At 46.0% G+C, this 16,111-nt stretch overlaps 1 protein-coding gene across 1 annotated transcript in view; it reads left to right on the top strand.

Moving 5' to 3' along the window:
* The window catches only part of LOC126336864 (potassium voltage-gated channel protein Shaw-like), a 347,897-nt gene that overhangs the window by 72,077 nt on the left and 259,709 nt on the right, over positions 1 to 16,111 (top strand). The gene's annotated exons all lie outside the window — the stretch shown is intronic.

A 16,111-nucleotide genomic window follows, 5' to 3' on the forward strand; every position in this document is an offset into this window, starting at 1 on the left:
AGTCGCAATATAAATGTAATCTACAAGTCTATCACTTTCACACGCTTTGACGTTCAGCGTAAGGCAATTTTCTGGCTTTTGAATAGTGTACAGCGGTAAACTTGAGGCTTCAACAGGCTACGGCAAGTGACAGAAACTCAGCAGCTGCCATGCGGTGATTCGCCACTGCATTGGCGGACGTCTTACTGCGTATCTGCAGTCTTTGCGTGCAGACGAGTACATCTGCAGGGGTTGCACAATTATATGGAAGCACCCCGACAACAACAAGCATGAACGTAAACGCAGATGCTAACCAACCTTCCTGGTTGCGCTGTTGTATCTGACGATGAACGGCACCTGTGAAATTTCCTCAATTCTTTGCAAGTGACAATCACGGTCAGAACAGTATTCTCTATAGCTGTGACTGCATTATGTCGGAGCTAACTAAATTCTATCGTTGGCAAATTGTTGGTGTACATATGGGTGCTTCCGTAACGAGGAACTGAAGTGTTTGGTTTTAAGAGACACCCTGTCGAAGATTTGTACCGTGTACAAGGGAAACGGAACAACGTAATCTTCTAAGTCATAGCGCGGACGGAAGTGTGTGTCGAGTGATCGTGACGGACCGTCATTGAAGAGTATTGTGACAAAAACTAAGACGACGACAACTGAGAAAGTTACTGTAGAACTGAATGTCTTACTACCTAATCCAATCCACATCAAAAGTACACAGAGGTAGCTCTGTAAGGTGAGAATTTCAAGGCGAGCAGGAAGTACAAAATCACTCGCCAGTGATGCTAATACCCGTAACAGGAAAACGTGGTACCGAAGCCATAAAACCTGGACTGTGGAGTAATGGAAGAATGTCGTTAAGTGGTACCAGTTTTCTTTCTCAACTTCTGGCTGGGTGAAACATGGCGGTGGTTCGGTGACGATTTGGGCAGACATGTCGTGGTATTTCATGGGCGCCATGGTTACTCTGCCAGGTTACATTCCTGCCACGGATTATGTGACCATTCTGGCCGATTAAGTCCATCCCGTAGTACAATGTGTGTTCCCGAACGATGATGCTGTGTTCCAAAGACCTCATGGTCCCTGTTCACACAGCTCGCATCGTCCAAGACTTGTTTTGCGAGTACAAGGATACATTGCGAGTCTTTCCCCTCAGTCAAGAGGACTAAATATTGTTGAGGCTTTATGATACACAAAGTAGAGAAAGATGCGTGATCGCTACCCATCTACAGCTTCGTTGCCGGACCTTGCCGCTATTACGCACGAAAAAAGGATATAAAACTCGGTTGAGAACCATACAGCACATGTACACTATTGGACACCAAAATTGCTACACAAAGAAGAAATGCAGATGAGAAACGGGTATGGACAAATGTATTATACTAGAACTGACATGTGATTACATTTTCACGCAGTTTGGGTGCATAGATCCTGAGAAATCAGTACCCAGAACAACCTCCTCTAGCCGTAATAACGGCCTTGATACGCCTAGGCATTGTGTCAAACAGAGCTGGGATGGCGAGTACAGGTAGATACCACAGCTGCAACACGATACCACAGTTCATAAAGAATAGTGACTGGCGTATTGTGATAAGCCAGTTGCTCGGCTACCATTGACCAGAAGTTTTCACTTGGTGAGAGATCTGGAGAATGTGCTGGCCAGGGCAGCAGTCGAACATTTTCTCTATCCAGAAAGACCCGCACAGGACCTGCAACGTGCGGTCGTACATTACCCTGCTGAAATGTAGGGTTTCGCAGGAGTCGAATGAAGGGTAGAGCCACGGGTCGTAACACATCTGAAATGTAACGTCCAGTTTTCAAAGTGCCGTCGATGCGAACAAGAGGTACCGAGACGTTAACCAATGGCACCCAGTACCATCACGCCAGGTGATACGCCAGTATGGCGATAACGAATACACGCTTCCAATGTGCGTTCACCACGATGGCGCCAAACACGGATGCTACTATCATGATGCTGTAAACAGAAGCTGGATTCATCCGAAAAAATGACGTTTGGCATTCGTACACCCAGGTTCGTCGTTGAGTACATCATCGTACGTGCTCCTGTCGGTGATGCAGCTTCAAGGGTAACCGCTGCCATGGTCTCCGAGCTAATAGTCCATGCTGCTGCAAACGTCGTCGAACTGTTCGTGCAGATAGTTGTCTTGCAAACGTCTTTGACGCAGGGATCGATCCGTGTCTGCACGATTCGTTACAGTCATGTGGATAAGATGCCTGTCATCTCGAGTGCTAGTGATACGAGGCTGTTGGGAACCAGCACGGCGTTCCGTATTGCCCTCCTGAACCCACCGATTCCATATTCTGCTAAGACTCTTTGGATGTCGACCTACGCGAGCAGCAATGTCGCGATACAATAAACCGCTATCGCGATAGGCTACAATCCGACCTTTATCAAAGTCGTAAACGGGATGGTATGCGTTTCTCCTCCTTACACGAGGCATCACAACAACGTTTCACCAGGCAACGCCGGTCAATTGCTGTTTTTGTATACGAAATCGGTTGGAAACTTTCCTCGTGTCAGCACGTAGTAGGTGTCGCCACTGGCGCCAACCTTGTGTGAATGCTTTGAAAAGCTAATCAATTGCATAACACAGCATCCTCATCGTGTCAGTTAAATTTCGCGTCTGTAGCACGTCATCTTCGTGGTATAACAATTTTAATGGCCAGTAGTGTATCTATCAATCCCGAGACGATCGGAGGCTGTTTCGAATGCCAAAAGTTTTCTATGCCGTATTAGTCGTATATGTGGATTGTGTTTTTGGTATTTATATATTTTTTCCCAATCCCTACGTGTGAGGTAGTGGCGCTCTTTACACAATGCAGCGAAATGCGGAAGGTGCACAACTGCTGAGCAGCACACGGCGCTACTACTGTTCTTCGTTGGATTGAAGATGCTTTTAGGGAAAGTAGCTGTTAAAATCGACACAGAGAACTACTCTTATAAGAAATAGACTCTTGTTATTGGACAACGGTACAGTTATATGTTGAGATCGCAGTGCCACAACGAATAAGTGCATCGAAATATGCATGGCTCCTAACGAATAACACGAGGTGCCAGATACCGGAAAAAAACAGTTTCATTTTTGTGGACAGCAAATATTCCTGAAAGTGTACTACACGAAGATCTGGCAGTAAATTCTTCATACAAATCAATAAATGTCGTCTGAAAGCAAAAATTCATCTCTTGTCGCCACACTTCGTACATAACTTACAGTCTGCAGATGTTTCTCTAACCTAAAATGCAACTCGTCGAATCTTTTAACTGAAATACATGAGAAATAAAAGAAAAAAAATCTTTGTTGCTCCATATTTCTTCAAACATGAACTGAAAAGCATTCAGCGATTCTCTTTCTTGGCCAATCGAGTGAAACTAATGGACTCCCTGGCGCTATGTTTTCTGATAAGGAATGATCGAAGGAAATGCAGGCTTGTGTTCTGACTTCTTTGAACGCTGAGTTACGACTGTAAAAACAAGCAAAAGGGCGGAGCATATCGGAAGCCAACAGTCTTTCCACAACTGCTGTCCACATTCTACCTGCAACAGTGATTGATACTAACAAGGGAACGCCACCTACTTGCCTTCACATTTAGAAATGTTCTCCTCTTGACACCCTGCAGCTATAAACGCGCAGATTAGAAACCGCGGGTTTTGACACAATGAATAAAGCTTGTTACCAATGTTAAAACAGTGTTTCACAAAGCTCTTACTCACTTCACTGTACAGTAACTCATGCTATGAAATGAAGTTCATAATTTACGATTCATAATTTACTCGTGTTTATCATATTGAAGAATAGTGCAACTTTTGTTACTCTACTTGACATTAGTAATTCCAGTTTTAAAAACTAAATAAAATAACATGTAACAGATATGTTAATAACTAATTACCGCTCCGATACGTCTTCAATGACACAGTCTTTGGTTGCATTCACTTACACTTCATTTGTGAAGCTCAATATAAAAATGTTGAAACCAAGGAGATCTCTGAAATCAGCTGCACGTTAGATACCTCGAACCTTGACGCAAGGAATAAAGCGTGTTACCAACGTCAAAATAGTGTTTCACAAACCTCTTACTCACTTCACTGTACAGTACTTCGTGCTTTGCCATTAAGCGGCTGCAATGGGGCGGAGCGCGTGACAACCTGTGCGCGGGCCTGTTTAAAAGCTGTAGGTTCATAAAGTCATAGATGCGTGCTATCAGGCCCAAATTTTCGCAGGAAATCGATTACAGGAGTTGAGAACTTGGAAGAGTGGTTTTCCTCCTTAGAAAATGAGGTGAAGTTCTTGATGTTTCGTGTAACGCTCTTACGTAACATCGCCCTTGATAAATAGGAATTCGGGTGAGAAGTGAGAAGAGTTGGGATCGGGTCACCCTAATGGAAGGACTGGGATAGCCCCCCGACCCCCTCCCCCCCCAAAAAAAGAAAAACTAAAAGTAACTCGACTTCATTAAAATCAAAAGAGTTTGAGAAACAGTCAACAATAGAACTGACTGAAACAGGTTTTAGAAAAATGACTTTTAAATAGCTGCCACTGAATATGGGCCACCAACCCTTAACTACATTAGCTATACTCCAAAAGTACAAAATTTTAAGAACAATTAACTACAGTTAACAACATTCACTGTGCAGTTTCTCAAAGTAAATGACATTTAAACAGCTGCCATTAATTATGAACCCTCTGTCACTCAGTTGACAGTAAAGGTACAGAAATTTAAAAGAAATTAACAGTCACTGAACAGTTAGCCAGAGTTGCCCAAAATTCCCTGTTTGGATTTTAAACGAACTATTTTTAAACATCTGCTATTAATTATGAAAACACAGTCATTCAGTACACACACAAAGTACAGAATTTTAAAAACAATTAACAGTCACTGAATAGGCAGCTATAATTCACCATACTTCTGATCACATTTCAAGCAAACGATTTTTAATCAGCTACCATTAACTATGAACCCACTGCCACTCGACTAACTGTAAAGATACAGAATTTTGATAACAATTAACAGTCACTGAATAAGCAGCTACATTTAGCCAAAATTCACTGATCAGATTTTAAGTAAATGGCTTTTGAACAGCTGTCATTAATTATGAACCCACTGTCATTCAGGACACCCACAAGGTTCAGAATTTAGAAACAGTTAACAGTTCTCAATGGGCAGCTGAAGTTAGTTAACATTCATTGTTAAGTTTCTAAGCAAATTAATTTTAAACAGCTGCTGTTATTATGAGTGGTGGTTGCATAAACCCCACAGGGCTGGGGGTTAGGGGGATGGAGGGATGCGCGTGAGCTAAGGACACACACGGAAACAATGTAACTTAGGCAGGATGGCCGCCGTCCTTCTATTCCTTAAGCCTGCTACAGACTGGACTGCCTTCAGTACTGTATAAAAAGGCCAAATAACCACGAAGATGCTGGTGTGTTTTCCAGAATATAACACCCACCCACGGAAACCGCTTCGAAGGACAGGCTATGACCCAACAGTCAAAACCATATTCCGTGCCTTCGCAGGAATTGATTCGTCCTCTCGCGTACCATCCAGAACTCCAAACCTCACGCGCCCCAGTAAGCTCCGCTTACCACACACACGCACACGCACACTCATTCAATCACTCACTCACTCACTCACTCATCAGACCATTCTGCTTAGCGGCTTCTGTCGTCATCAGTACAGTACGCACTTCTTCAATGGAGCCCCAGCCTCCACGTCATACGCTTTTCATCTTTAGACCCGGTGAGAGCATCGCTCTATTACGTCCGGTAGATACATGAATAATAACTGTGTTTCTTGAAGTTTTCCCGGCGGATCGAGTAGTCCATTATTTATCGGGAATTCATCCGGGATATTGTTACCTCAATATTTCTGCTGGCAGCCTTTCAGTCATTCTCAAGGTGAGACGCTCACAAGACTTTTAAAGCACTTAGCAGTGTGGAGTAAAGACGCATGCGTCAAAGGTAACATTGTTGCTAAGTTATCTTTGTCGAATGCTCGTTTACATCATAGTGTAAAGTGCTTTAAAAATTTTGCAAGCGACTCGCTTTGAGAATGTATGAAAGACTGTCATTCGAACTGTCGGTACAAGACTTAATAATATCTCGCACGAACTTCCGAAGAATGATGGAGTTTTCTGACAAAGGGGACAAACTGTTTCGCGTCGTTACTTCAAATATTGAGGAGACATATGCAAAGAACGAAGTACGAACGCTGCCGCAGTTGTCCGAAAGCTCTGGCGATTGATATGTGAACAAACAGTCCTGATCCATTCAGTTAGTGCTCTGACCCGCCCTATTCAGCAGCGGTCTGGTACAAGTACCACTTCAGTTAGGTACTGTCTTCTGATAACAATGTCACTCTGGTCGCCGAGTGCTACTCAATCATGTCTACAGCTCAGAATAGGATGAAGCAGTGCTTGATCGACAACTTCACGTAACTCCTGTTAGGACTATTTGACTCCTATTCGAATTCCGCACCTGCATGATACAGTTCTAATGTATTAACAACCAAGCAGACGCAGATTGGTTTCCTAATCTTTACATCTTTCCAGTTCTCTTTCCGTTTACCAATTTTTCTCTCGTTCCCTTCTTCCGTTGACAAATGATTCTTTATGCAAAATCTGCCCTAATTTGATAGCTTAGCAGTTCTTTTGAAAACTAGCAGGGTGTACAGTTCAAACCGATACACTTGGGTACAAAATATCAGCTGATGGTTTTCGTTTAGAGCAGCTTCATGTAAAATGGAAATTGAAGCATCTAATGATGTTTTGACTTTAATGATACATGACAGTAAGTATCGGTGACCGCACTTTATTGCTAGCTTCGGGCAAATGCCATTTCCAGTCTGCAATCGAGCCGTTAAATGAGATGCTATCTACCTCTAGCCATATACCACGGACACCACAGCAAAGTGTCAAGAATAAAGTTTATTTCAGTAAATGCTTATGCATATTGTTTAAAGGCTGTAAGGGTATTGACTGACAAGTAATGATCAATAGGTCATTTAGGTCATTAATACACGGTGGCTGACGGGAAGTACTGCATTTTATTTGGTTATTACCACGTTTAACGTGTATTTACACAAGTATAACTCATATACATATCAGAAATAGTTTTGCATCACCTCGGCTCAGAGAGGTCCCGAACCTGCACAGAAAACTGGAATACAGATCAACACAAACATTATTTCCACCCTTTCTATTGCTCATGAAAACCTCACATTGCATGTTGTACCACCATACAGCGAGACCTTCAGAGATGGTGGTCCACACTGCTAGAAACACCGGTACCTCTAACACCCAGTAGCATGTCCTCTTGCACTGATACATGCCACATGTCTGGCCTGTATTCGTCGTGGCATACTGTCCATAAGTTCATCAAGGCACTGTTGGTCCAGATTGTCCCACTCCTTAACGGCGATTCGATTTAGATCTCTTAAACTGGTTGACAGGTCACATCGTCCATAAACAGCCCTTTTCAATCTGCCCAGGCATGTTCCATAGGGTTCATGTCTGGAGATTACGCTGACGACTCTAGTCGAGCGATGTCGTTATCCTGAAGGAAGTCATTCACAAGATTCGCACGATGAGGACGAAAATTGTCGTCCATGAAAACGAATGCCTCGCCAGTATGCTGCAGATATGGTTGCACTATCGATCGTATGATGGCACTCACGTATCGTACAGCCTTTAAGGCGCCTTCCATGACTAGCAGCGGCCCCACGTAATGCCATAGCAGGAAACTTCCCCCTTGCTGCACTGGCTGGACAGTGTGTCTAAGGCGTTCAGCCTAATCGGGTTGCCTCCAAACACGTCTCCGATGATTGTCTAGTTGAAGATATCCCCGACCAAGAGAACGTGATGCCAATCCTGAGCAGTGCATTCGGCATGTTGTTGGGCCCATCTGTACCGTACTGCATGGTGTCGTGGTTGCAAATATGGTCATCTCCATGGACGTAGGGAGTGAAGTTGCGCATCATGCAGCCTTTTGCGGAAAGTTTGAGTCGCAACACGACGTCCTGTGGCTGCACAAAAAGCATTATTCAACATGGTGGCGTTGCTGTCATGATTCCTCCGAGCCATCATCCGTTGGCAGTGGTCATTCAGTGCGGTAGTAGCCCTTGGCCGTCTGTCATCAACAGTTCCTATCTCTCTGTATTTCCTCCAAGTCCGAACAACATCGCTTTGGTTCACTCCGGGACGCCTGGACACTACCCTTGTTGAGAGCCCTTTCTGGCACAAAGTAACAATGTGAACGCGATCAAACCGCGGTACTGATAGTCTAGGCATGGTTGAACTACACAACACGACCTATATACCTCCTTCCTGGTGCAATGACTGGAACTGATCGGCTGTCGGAACCCCTCCATCTAATAGGCGCTGCTCATACATTGTTGTTTACATCTTTCGGTGGGTTTAGTGACATCTCTGAACAATCAAAGGGACTGTGTCTGTGATACAGTATCCACAGTGAACATCTATCTTCAGGAGTTCTGGGAACTGGGGTGATGCAAAACTTTTTTTGATATGTGTAGATATCTGTTATAGACACATGGCCGTTTCTGAAATGTCAAGTCAAAATTTATTTCTTAAAAATTACGTCATTCAGATATCTTCCATCATTGGCGAAGGTCCTCGTTATGTTCTCACTCATTTCTAGAAGAATGACCTCCGTCTCTTCCCGGTTTGCGGCTTTCAGCTCATCAGCATTGTAAAACCCTCGTGAAAAAACATTGCTCTTGAAATGACACCACAGAAAAAATCTGGGTCTGAAAGTTCAGGTGGTCACGCCGGCCAGGGGATATCACCGAAACGTGAGAGTACTTTATGCAGAAGAAGGCAGCTCAGAGAACTGTGAGCCGTATTTCTGTAGCCTCATATTGCTGGAACCATATCGCATTTATACGGCATCGTGTTTGAACGGTATACCCATGCAGTAGTGGAATGAAGAAGTTGTTGATGACGACGGCATACGGCTCGGATTTGACACTCATCGGCCGTTTTTGTCCTTCGAGTACACCAGACGACAACCTATGGGCATCCCTGTGCCTTTTCATGAATGAGCTGCGGGCGTGTGATCGAATAATACCAAGTTTCGTTTCTTGACAAACCCATTCAGGTGAGAGTTTTCCACCTCACACATCAAGATTTATCGAAAGTACGGCATACTGGTTAATTCTATCCTGTAATGTCGTACAGAAACTGCGCCTACTCACTTACTTTTCCAACCGTAACTCTTGAGCCACTTGCAGGTTGTAACGATGAAACCTTAAATCCTGTTCCTCAATCTTCTGAAAAGACGGGCGAGGGATGTGAAATGTCCTGAAACAGCGACGGACGGATTGCTGTGGGCTCCGATGCAGAGCTACAAGATCACGTCGGATTCTTCTTGGTGTTCGAACTTATTTCAGATCCCTTACGCTACATATTGCTTACAGAAACCGTCAGGCCATCCCGGCTCAAGTCACGTCGTCCCAGGCCATCCTATAATCTACCTAGAAATTGCCCTTGTGGAATACAGAAATGGCGGTCCCTTAAACGGCGCATTGCGCGTTGGATAGCAGCAACGCTCTGCACAGGACAGAACCACTCCAGTGCCTCAGATCCACCTGTACTGGACGACGTTCTACACTGAACTCAGCGGCATACTACGTGGGCCTGATCAGATGCGGTAGACTGCGAATTATTGTAGAGTGGCCAGTTGAAAATGTATGGTTTCCCGTGGACTACACTGTGCTTCTTGAGCCACGGCTGTGCCAGAGAATGCCAATCTAATATACTGGTAATTATAACTAAGTAGTCGAAACCGGTGTAGTCGTTAAACAATTTATGGCAATAAATATTACAGCTAGAACAAAGTGCTCAGTGATTCTCTTTGGCACTAACATGGTAAATGTGATAAATAAACAGTAACTGTTCCTCAAAAGGATGCCAACATGCTGTAAGGGGAGAGTAATTATGTTCTCCTAAATGTGTGGGTTTCAGACAACTCATACTAAGAAGAACTTTTGAGTATAAAGTGTACTCGGTATTGGATGTGTTAAATACGTTCTCTGCAAAAGAAAGAAAGAACTGACTTAGAATTGAAACTTCCTGGGAGATTAAAACTGTGTGCCCGACGGAGACTCGAACTCGGGACCTTTGCCTTTCGCAGGCAAGTGCTATACCATCTTATTTTTACTTTTTTTGTTGTTTTTTTTTTAAACTTAATTTTTTTGTTTTTTCTGTTTTTTCCCCTTTAAGTTTCAGGTAAGGTGAATACAAAGAAAAACGTCTTGTGTATGAAAATAAAAGACAACATTCTTCATAAAATAACCCAACACCTTTGAAATCGTAAAACATAAAAGGTAGCTATATTTCTGCAACGCCCTTCTTTTTATTTATTTATTTTTTGTTACATGTGAAAGGAAAAAATCTGAAAAGAGGAGGATAAATGAGAAGTGAAATAAAATAGGAATACTTCCGCGCCATGCTCCACTTTGGCACGCCATCAAAACAAATGCAATCTATAATTGACCATTAAAGGGGAACCTGGGATCGTCCAGTCTTGGCTGGCACAGTTCATTGAGATTACAGCTTTGGTGAAAATACTCTGTAAATAGTTCGCGAAAGTAGCCTGATAGTGTCGATGTCGGCGAAGGGTGTGGTGATGTACTTGGAGGCGTGTCCAAAAGTCCGCGGGATCGACGATGTAGTCCCGGAAGAGGTAGTTGACAGCCATGCCACTGATCCATGTGATGGCGTGCCACTTAGCCGATGGAAACTAGGTCGTGTCGGGATATATCATCATGGTAGGAGACATGTGATGTGGTGGTACTCGGAGGTAGAAAGCTACAATCTTCTGTACGAGAGTCCAGACGGCTGCTGCCGGCCAACACTCAAAACGATGTAAATAAGTATCTTCGACATTGCACTTGAGGCACAGGGGTGAGTCCACCAGTGCGATGCGATGCAGTTTCTGTCTTGTAGTACACTTGCCGTTGACGAAAAGGTACCACATAGAGGTGGTGTTAGTAGTGTGATCTGGTTGGTGGATCGTTTTCCCAACTGTAGGCCATGAAACCTGGGGGTGACGTGTTTGGACGGGGTTGCGGGGTGGAGACTTTCGGAGAAGGCAATATATGTCGCGGGTGGTCGTCTTCCTGCTCCTGGGGAGCTCGGTGCACATGTAGCTATACTCCAAAAAGAAACGGCCGATATGGGACATCGGAGTTGGGATGTGTGCCAGAGACGTCGGTGGGCGTCTCGAAACAGGTGCGAGCTCAGTCGTCAACATTCCAGTAAAACTAGCATTTTGGCTTTTCCATAACCGGAGCATAGTATTGGTGAAAAGTGCCGTAGTCCTGGCTCTCACATTAACCAGATCGAGGCCACCGTCCCGCTTCGGTAAGGTGAGAGCTTCAAACTGGAAGATGTGTCCAGAACAAATAAAATAGCCGAAAGCCGCCTGTAATCTGGCCGCCATTGTCGCAGTGATGGGCAGAATCTGCGCTATATGGGGTATCCGGGCTGCCAGATGATTATTGACGATGGTGACTCTCTGGCACATATTCAGCGGGCGTAGTATGTGCTTTTGTATGTTGACCCGTATGCGTTGCAGTAGCGCCCGAAAATTGATCGCCGAGGTGCGGCGAATGTCTCGCGTGTACACTAATCCGAGACAACGAAAGGTGTCCACCAGTTGAAATGGGACTACGCTGTCCGCGGGAAGGTCGCGGCCGATCTTCATGGAGCATTATTTTGCCACGTTCATAGCGCTCCCCGCCCCTGCACTGTAACGGCCGCTGAACGTACGACGAGAGCCAAGTCGTCCGCGTAATCTCGGCAGCGGAACATATGATCTCGGCGCGGAATACCTGTCAAACGTCGCCTTAATCCGCAAATGAGTGGTTCCATCGCAATAGCATAAAGCACCGTCGACAAAGGGCAACCCTGCCGTACTGAGCGTTCAAGCCGTATAGGTTCTGTAAGTCGGCCGTTGACGAGAAGTCTGGACGTTGCTCCACGAAGGAGCCGCATAGTCACTTGCGTGAACGTTGGGGGGATTACCATTCGGTCCATCACTGCGTTGAGGAATGCATGATTGACGCGGTCAAACGCGTCATTGAAGTCGATGTAGAGTAAAGCGCCTGGCAGTCGCGAGTGTGTTGCTACAGCGATCACATCTCGATATTAACTGAGGGCTGTCTGTATATTACGATCGTCGCCTAACGATGTTTGTTCGTTGGAAACAATGTCTCGTAAGACATGTTTGAGTCGCACTGCTAGAAGGCGTGTGAAAATCTTGAGTCGGAATTGAGTAACGTGATTGGCCGATAACTGTCGAGTCGTGTTCCTCGTGCGGGTTTCGGGACTGGTACAAGTAAGCCTTCCATGAACATTGGTGGCGGGTTCGCCGCGCCAGACAAAAGTTCCCAGTACATGACCCTCCATCGTGGCAACATCAAATCTTGGTAGGTTCTGTAAAATTCGGGAGATCGATTCAGAGACCCTTTGGCCACAGTGCCTTGGACGTCGTCGGTGGTCACTTCAGAAATCAGGAGGACTGCAGCTGCTGCGTTGAGAGTACCAAGTGTCTCCTGGGCAACCTCAGCAATGGCCTCTGCACCGGCAAGTACTTCTTGATAGAAAAGTCTATAGTGCGTTGTGAATGCATCTGCAATGCTAGCTTGCGATGTCAGCCGTCGTCATCAGGTAGGTCTAAATTTGACATTAAAGCCTGTCTGCGTCGACGAACATTTTGAACAATATGTTGTATAGAAGGTTCTTCACCGTTAATCCTATGTTGGCTGCGTGATCGTACAATGACTCCCTCTAGACGGCATCTGGTAAAGCTTAAAATCTTTGCCTTGATGTGTTGAGCTTCTTTTAGACGATCCGGGGATGGAGGATGATCCGTGAGTTCACGACGAGCGCTATAGTAGAAATCAGTTGTGTGGTGATTGCACCTGGCTTTGGCTCTGCCATAGTGTATCAGTGAGCGTCGGATGGCCGGTTTGGCGCACAGCAACCACCACTGCAGTGTGGTCTCGTAACGCATAATGCATTGAACACAGGTGGGCCACGTGTCGGTGACCTGTTGTCGATATTCAGGGTCCCGCAGTAGCGCGACATTGAGTTTCCAAGGTCCTGCATAGCGCCATATAGATTGTCGACGTATGTTCATGGTACAGATGTAGATGTCATGATCCGAAAAGGCAGACGGCCAAAGTTCCGCGTCGAGGAGAACTGATTTCAGAGCGTCAGAGATGTATATTCTGTCAAGTCGGCTGGCGGAGTGGCTCGTGCTGTGTGTATACCCCGGGCGGTCGCCGTGTACCATTCGCCAAGTATCGAGGAGACAAAGGCGGCGAACGAGGAGGCGCTCGAGAACACAGTTGAAATCTCCACCGACGATGAGATGATCGTATCGGCCGAGGAATAAAGGCGTGATATTTTCTGCGGAGAACTGGAAGCGATCCCTCCGTTTATCAGTGCCCGATGGGGCGTAGAGATTTATAATTTTGAGTCCTTCAACTGTTATGGCCACCCCTCGCGCCGTTGGGAGGTATGCGACATCGGAAACTGCAATCCCTTCTCGTAGGAGGATGGCTGCACCTGTGTGTTCCGTAGCTGCAGGGGTGGCGTACGTCTCATATCCATAACACCCAGTCCGAGTTGCTGTCCTCAGTTCTTGTAACAGGGCGATGTCGATGTCTGCTGCTCTTAGCGTGTCACGGCGCAGTTGAAATTTAATGTGGGAGCCGATATTATTAGTAATGATAGTAGCTATTCGGTACGCTTGGTGGGAGATCCGTGCTGCCGATAGGTTCGTAGCTGGTTAAGATTGTCGTGGTGGATGCGTGAAGTCCATAGAGGTCGCAGGAGTCGCCGTAGAAACTTCCCCCATTTTAGTGTTGGTCTAACGGAGGAACAGATCTCATTTCCGCATCAGATGGAGGTGGGAAATCCGTGTCATCCGCCCACGAAAAATGTCCGACAGGTTTGACATCGGCGAGAGGTGGCAGCGCTGGCCGAGTCGGCTCAGTTGCGTCGGTGACAACAGGCGTGCTATGTTCCATGGCTTCTGGGCGCGGGACTTGCGCACGATCTCTGTTGGACAGTTCACCATCTTGTGGATGACGCGTCTCCGTGGCAGAGGAGAAAGTGTTATCGTCTTCTCCGTCAGAGTGACGTGCCATCACTTCGTCCTGCGGAGGAGGCTCAATGGTCAATTCTGATGTCTTGCGGCGTTTTTTTGTCGTGTGGGCGACTTCTGCTTTCGGTAATGAGTTTCCGTGTCTGAGGAAGGAAGAGATTCACGTCGTTCCAGTACAAAAGCCGCTGGTGTTATGATGCGGTCGTCATTCTCCAGAACAGTCTCGTTGGTATCCTTGTGATCTTCTAGCGTGGGCGTGTCCGGCTGTTGGACATGTTCATGGGCGGTATCGCCGGTGTGAAGGTGCTGGGACGCCTCCGGGTGTATCGGAGCAGAGAGACGCTCATGAACGGCGTCTTGTGAGGGCTGGACGTGCAGTGTCGCCGCATAGGTGACTGGAAGGGTGGTTGTCGTTCTGTCGGTGTTCGCGTCGTCGTGTCTTAGTTGTGTGATGCGGCGTTGCAGGCATTCATTACGGACGTGGCCTTCTTTGCCACATCCGGAACATGTTCGAGGTTGTCCGTCGAAAATGACCACCGCACGGCAGCCGCCGACAGAAATGTAAGATGGAACGTGCCGTTTGAGATCGATTCGGACTTGTCTCACACCATTAAACACCGGATACGTCGTAAACTGTGCCCATGTCTCGGCTACGTGGCTCTGGACTTTTCCGAACGGGCTTAGCGTCGCGATGACTCCATCTTCAGTCACCTCGAAAGGCAGTTCGAATATACGGATCGTCCGAAGGCCAGGTCCTGCATGGTCGACATCCACAGGCCCGACGTTTCCGTCGGAGTGCCGGAATTTTAGTCCATGTCGCGTCCTTTGAATAATCTCATTGCATGCAGCGTCGGAAGTCATCTTTACATAAACGACGCTGCTAATGATCGATAGATGTATGCCGATGAGTTCGTCACGGGGGATCTTCACGTCTTCGCGTAGGAAGCGTTCGACGGCCAGTGCTTTGGGTCGGTTGAGAAGGTGAACTTAAGAGTGTTCTTCCTGTAAGAGTTGGCCATTAGAGCTTGTTCGACTGAGATGCGCGGTGACGAGGAAGTAAACAAAACACACCGCGCCCGCAGCGTCGTGGGCGGCCGAGCGCGGTGCGCACTGCTGCCCTGCCGAACGCAGACTGCCATCTGAGCTACCCAAGCACGACTCACGCCCGGCCTCACAGCTTTACTTCTGCCAGTATCCCGTCTCCTACCTTCATATCAGCGCACACTCCGCTGCAGAGTGAAAATCTCATTCTGGTGACTTAGAATTATTTAGAAATGTTTCCCGTATCTCAAGAGAATAGAATTAGGATAAACAGGCAAATGAAGCATCTGTTGAACACTGTCCCCCCCCCCCCCCACCCCCCCAACACTTCAGCTCTCATCGGGTGTGAAGTGCAATGCCCTCTAGATAGGTTCCCAAAGAATGGTAAAATGTACGTACAGATCACGATATATATATCAGATATATTTCCGGTAATTATGAAACACTTTCTGAAAGGAATGAAAGTTTCAATAAAGTCCATCAAATGCGGTGTGGTTTGGAATTTTGGGAATGTAAATTCACAGTCAGACAGAGAGTGACTTTGAATTTTAGATTCAGTGAACCTATGCGTTGACTGCAATCACTGCATATTAATTGCTTGATAATACGTGCTCTTCCGAGGGAAAAGAGAAATTGAATTACATTCGTGACGCGTAGCACGCAAGGCACATTCTGCAGTGAGTAATTGAGTTTTCCTATCTGGGGAGCCAAATAACTGATGATGATCGAAGTAGAGAGGATATAAAATGTAGATTGGCAATGTCAATGGCAGTGGGAAATTTCTGAAGAAGGGAAATACCACCGAGTACAGATATAAGTGTCAGGAAGTAGTTTCTGAAATTATTTGTATGGAGTGTAGCCATGTATGGAAGTGAAACGTGGACGATAAATAGTTCATACAAGAAGAGAGTAGAAGCTTTCTAAAT

Source organism: Schistocerca gregaria, chromosome 2 (assembly GCF_023897955.1).
Source record: "Schistocerca gregaria isolate iqSchGreg1 chromosome 2, iqSchGreg1.2, whole genome shotgun sequence".
Classification (NCBI taxonomy): domain Eukaryota; kingdom Metazoa; phylum Arthropoda; class Insecta; order Orthoptera; family Acrididae; genus Schistocerca; species Schistocerca gregaria.